Below are 6,124 nucleotides of genomic sequence, written 5' to 3'. Positions count from 1 at the left end.
ACACTCCCTTTCTTGAAACAGCACACCAAGGAGCATGATGGATCACACAAGTCCATGACCAGACATCTGTTTGTTTTGTGTTTGGATGAACAGCTTTTCACATGATATAGCCTAGTGTGTGCATCTTCAGACCCTTGCAATGTGTCTGTGATGTGACTAGATACAGGAGCCTTATTTTGGCAATGTTCAACATTTTCATTAGAATTTCAGTAACACGAGGTCTGAGTGTCTACAGAGAACTGGAAAGGGAGAAACAAGCATATATGGGTAGATTGAACTGAGGGTGGGAAGTGGTTACTCACCAGGATGTGAAGGGGATTAAGGTGTGTGACTGTGATGGGATGCGCCTTTAAAAAGTATTTTGTCCCTGGTTCTCACTGTGGGAGCGCCATAAAGGTACAGGGGAAGGGGCAAAGTGCTGGTGAAATGTATGTTTGTGACAGGTGCATATGCCTGTGTTTTCCGGTGATCAGAAATTCCTGGTCACGTTTCACAGGATTTTCTTAAGACAGAAAGGCCCCACATAGCAGAGTGGTGATACATAGGTCCTACAGTTAAAAGGAGGGCCGGCATCAACTCTCCATAGTTTACGAGTCTCTCCCCAGTTTAGTCCTTCATGGAAGCAGAAAGTGTGGTCGTGGCATGCTTTCTCCATTATGTTTTCCATCAGGTTTTGATCACTCTTACCCACTGCAGTGATCTCTCACCCATTTCCTTTTCCTCTCCTCAAGCTGAAACGTGGAGATTTAAGTTTGATATCAACTCTCATGTGATGACAATGCCTGCCTTGTCAAGAGCTGTGTAATTTTCTGGGTTGCAGGTGAGTGGCATACAAGGGAGAAGAGTGGGAAATTTGGACAAAGCCGACTTCAGATGTTTATTTTTTTTCTGGAATATAAGGTCCAATTTTCTGAATAGAACAACCACTGGAGCAGATGGCATTCTGCTCTGCTGCTATCCGTACTGAGGCCAGGGGTCTGTGGAAGTGAGGAGATGGCTTTTACTGAAGGCATAGGACCTCTCCTAAGGTTTCTACTGCAAATCTGTGGTTTTGGTCCTATCAGCAGCCGGACTAATTAGCCCAGACATGCCTGTCCTTTGCTGGCTTTCTGCTGGGACCTCACATGCACCTACCTCCTGTGTTGGAACAGCAACCCAGGAAGTATGGAAACAGGGGGGGCTGCAAGAGGGAATTAGCTGCTCTGTGGACCCCAGGGTGGTAGATAGATTTCAGTTCCTATAATAAAAAGGAGAAGAATGAGCCTTCCCACTGAGTAGGTGGAGAGCTGAAAAAGGAGAGGAACTCCTGTTACTAACTGCAGTCCTTTGAGTTCTCATTAATCGCACCCTCATCTTCCCAATTTGCCTTTTACTACCCCAGCCCTAGAAATCCCACTGGCTTTTCCCTGTTCTTTTCTCCATACACTCAGAACCCACCTACCGTTGCATATTTGAGTGTTGCACATACCATGGAGATATCTCCAATCATTTCTGAATGAACTTCTTCGTGCATAGTACGTTATTTTTGCTGATTTTCCTTAAAATTGCCATATTGCTCAATGGTGTCATGCATGGGAAAATGCCTTTTTTTTTGGTGTGAGAACATCCTGTCACAAATGAAGCTCCACATGTAAGAAAATTAGTCACCAGAATCCCAGATCTAATAAGAGAGTATATGGAGTGCTAATGTTTCTCCAGTGGCAGTGCTTTTCACAGGGTGAGGTGAAACTGTCATCTAGTGGTCATAATAGGTGTTCCTGAATCACCATTTACATTTGGATATAGCCAGAATGTTTCTTATTCCCAGGATGTATCATCTGAAAATACCACGCTAAAAAAAAAAAAGTATTTAAAATTTTTTAAAATATACATATATATATATATACGTCTGGGAGGCTTTGAGGTGAAGGGAAAAACCCTAGAATCTTTGATAAAGAATAAACACATTTGTAACTTTGAACAGCAGGGTTGTGAACTCCCTTTTTCTTCTCTCCCACAATTTACCACAGTGACATATTGCCTTCTGCCTTACTCAACAGCTGTGGGAGGCTGAAGATCAAGATAACTGAAGCTAAAATAGGGCATCAAAAGAACTTGTTAGGTATCCTACTACAATCATTTTACAAGTCAGCCTCAGTTTCAAATTTCCCCTTAAAAATAGTAGCAGCACTTCACCCTAACTCATCCTAGAAGGTCAAATTTTGTTACAGCATCAGTGCAATGCCAGTGTTTTCAGCTGGATAAGCACAGGTTGTAAGGGAGAATAGCCTTCAGCCTAAAGATGGAGGTCTTCTGTTGTGCATTGACCTTAGCAAGTTGTAGTAAACCTGCAGGGTTATCAAGAAACAACAGACAGCATGAGTGGGCATAGCCTCAGGCTTCTAGGTCTTTGAGTACAGACCTCTTTATACATAAACCACTCTGCAGCAAGTATATTGATACTGTCAGAAGAGAGCTGACTATGTACATCTCCTTACTACGGGCTTGGTAATGTATTAGTGTTTTGCAGCTGACTGATTGGTAAAGCTAATACTAACACCTAGACAATAATGACTGGAACTCAGCAAATAAATGTGAAAAACAGTGGGGCTGGTACACTAGTGGAGCCTAGTAAGAATAGCCTCTTACAAAGAGGAAAACAGGCAAAGTGCAGTGTTGTGAGTTTGATGAATCAGGCTAGAATATTGCTGCATAGCATTAGCACCTGCATCTAGGATCTGTGTGATAACTGTGGACTGAAACAAGCGTAATTCTCAGATTTTTATATGGAGAGATTCACACGTACTGATTAGGGAGGAAGCTATGCAAGCAATATCCCCTGGAGCAAATTGTCTAATATAAATCATAATACATAGCAAACAATCTTCGCATTTAGCTTAGTTTGCAGATTCTGTGTATTGTATTTTCATAAGGTGTTGGAGACCCAGTTGTGGATTAGGATTCTTTCTTTAGTCAAGGTTTGCAAACTCAGAACCTCGAGATCACATCTCCTTGTAATGCCTACAGTTTAAAGTATATATTGAGGGGAAATGCTGACAGAGGCAGATGATGGAGACTGTAAGCGAATTACAAGACAATCTGACCTGTGCAATTAACAGCAATTCCAGCATGTCCCCCACACTAAAAAAAGTAATTTTTATTCAACAGGTGTCATCGCAGAAGTGAAGCAAAGACGTTGAAACATTTCTGGATGTTTATGCAGTTTCCTAACTGAGGAGTGTCCCATCTGAGGTAAATGACAAAAAGCACAAGGTGAATTATTTGTAAAATGAACATGTGGCCAAAGATACCTGGCATCTTTAGTCCATCAGAGATAAATGATTTCTCAATAGTGAATGGAAGGGAGAGCAGGTTAGGCTATGGAAGCCTTTCTGACTTTTTCACTAGTGAAATATATTCAGTAGTGAAAATTCTTTGCTTAGCATTTTCAGTGAAAAGGTTTTGGTCTGACTGCGTAGCTTCTTTCTGTGCAAATGTATTTTTTGAGGTTGCTTTCTAGTTATGACTAAATGCATTGCTTACTTTTCTTTCACTACCAGTTACATATGAATCAGCTTTTGTTCTGCTTATAAAGATTTTTGATCTTTTTTATTTCTTTTAAGGAATGTTTTTGAAAAACTTTTCTGTAGTGTTTGTTTGCCAACAAACACTAGAGAACACTCATTCTCTAGATTTGTAAAAGGAAACACACTAATTCTTCAGATTTGTATGAGGAAGTCCCTGCCATGTCTAGAGGCAGGTGCCTATGTCAGTGCTCATGTGAAAGTCATCCAGCTCTAATGAAAAAACTTACATTTCTGTTGCCAGTCGGATGAAAACAGAGGATACTGAAGTAATTTTAATTCATAACTGGAAGTTAGCTGGGCAGAACTACAGAGCAGTCACACACTGAACCAGAAGGTCTATGATGGAAGCAGGATTGCAAACTAGGCTGTAAGTAGTAAACCACAAAGATGAGTAGATGATACTGGCAGGAGACTGTAGTTGTAAGTCCTGAAACCTGTTGGGCTGCAGAGACAGGATAATATCTGAAACACCACTTTCTGTTGTTAAGGAAGCTGTTTGAAGCAGGTAAGTGATGATATAATGACCTTTCTGCCCAAATTTGCCATTTAATGCAATCTTACACGGTGCTTTAAATGGGTGATGACAGGCTTGATTTTGTTCTTTATTATTTGGGAAATTATTTCTGGTTAGAGAGGCCCAAGAATTGATGTAGGTACAGAAGCTGTGTTCAGTCTCAGGATTTGTAGTGTATCCATTTTTTAGTACTGCCAGTGCCATCTTAAAGATGATGCCCTTAGTCTGAAGGAAGCCTGCTGCTGTTGGGTGAGCAGCTGCTCTGTGGATGCACAACAGTACTGAATCTGCTGACTTGCTGTGCATGTGAGCTCAGTAAGAGAACCATGTTTATTAACGCCCTGATTAGAGCGGGAATGGCACTTGTAAACTGTCAAGAGACTGGAATGTGTGTGTGAAGATAAAATATAGCAGTAAAACCGGGCGATACAAATTTAGCAAAATGAAACGTTGCAGCAAGCGATAGCATTGGTAAATGTGGTTAAAGCCAAAACCTTTCTTCATGGGGAGAGCTGAAAAGTTGCTGACTTTCTTCCTGTGACTTCGCAACATTCTGGGGAGTTTAGAGGGCAGGCTTGCCTGACTGCTGAGAGACAGTCAACACAGCACTTTTGCATGGAGGATGACTGCAGCACAACAGCAGCACATTGCAAAGAGAAGTAGCAAGTACCCTGATGGAGGAAGAGGAGTGCAGGAAGGACTTTCCTCTAGACCTTCTGTGCTACTATGGAAAAAGAGCATATTTGCGTGTGTGTGTGTACGCAAGACTCTTAGCTCATATTATTTATTACAGTCACAAATTAAAATCCTGCTTTCCAAATATAGCAGACCTGAATGTGAAACAAAGTAGAGGATGAAGGATACAATCAACCAGTTAGCAACTTAGCAACATTCAGGTCTGGAACATACATGATTTAATCCAGTGTAATAGGCCTGTAAAGGATCATAAACCCCTACAGACAGCAGGTCAGCAGGTATTATACTTCGGTAACTATAATATGTTACATGTAAACTGGCAAGAGTCTACCTTCAAGAGCTGCTGTCTCATAGGATCAACTTTGTGGATGTTGAACAACATAAATGACTTTCCAGTCCACAGAAAAAAAGTGTAAGAAGTGATGGCACTGTTTTTGCGTGGGAAGAAATCATTGGACAGTTTTACACCTATATTAAGTGGGGAATTTCAGAGGAATGACTGAGTTGACTGGCTCTCTTTGGTAAGTCACTGGAAACTGAGGTTCCTTTAAAACTTGTTTGTAGCTGACTCATACTGACTTTTGTTGCCTTCCATTCTAAAATAACATACAGAAATGGAGAACAATTCTTGCATGCAGAGAGCACCTGGACAAAAGTGGCTGTTTCATAGCTGCTAGATGAGAATAAATAACCAATTGTATCAGTTTACACGACTAATACATTTAGGAACTGCGATCAATTTGGAAATCTGTTTTCCAGCCATGGGGTCATAGCCCTCAGGAGGCTATCACAAAAGAAATCTCTAGCAATGTGTGTCAAAGACATTTCATAGAATTGTAGAATCACAGAATCATTTAGGTTGGAAAAGACCTTTAAGGTCATCAGTTTAAACCGTTAACCCAGGACTGCCAAGTCCACCACTAAGCCGTGTCTCTAAGCACTGCATCTGCATGTTTTTTGAGCACTTCCAGGGATGCTGATCTCACCATGTCTCAGGTCAGCCTGTTCCAATGCTTGACCACCCTTTCCATGAAGAAACGTTTCCTAATAGCCAATCTAAACCTCCCCTGGTGTAATCTGAGGCCATTTCGTCTTGTCAGATTGTTTGTTATCTGGGAGAAGAGGCAGGCCCCACCTTTCTACAACCTCCTTTCGTGTAGTTGTAGAGAGCAATAGGGTCCTCCCTGAACCTCCTTTTCTCCAAACTAAACAACCCCAGATCCCTCAGCCGCTCCTCCTAAGACTCGTGCTCCAGACCCTTCACCAGCTTCGTTGCCCTTCTCTGGACACGCTCCAGCACCTCAAGGTCTTTCTTGTAGTGAGGGGCCCAAAACTGAACACAGGATTC

Source organism: Falco naumanni, chromosome 5 (assembly GCF_017639655.2).
Source record: "Falco naumanni isolate bFalNau1 chromosome 5, bFalNau1.pat, whole genome shotgun sequence".
In the NCBI taxonomy this organism is placed as follows: Eukaryota; Metazoa; Chordata; class Aves; order Falconiformes; family Falconidae; genus Falco; species Falco naumanni.
This window is presented reverse-complemented; position numbering follows the sequence as displayed.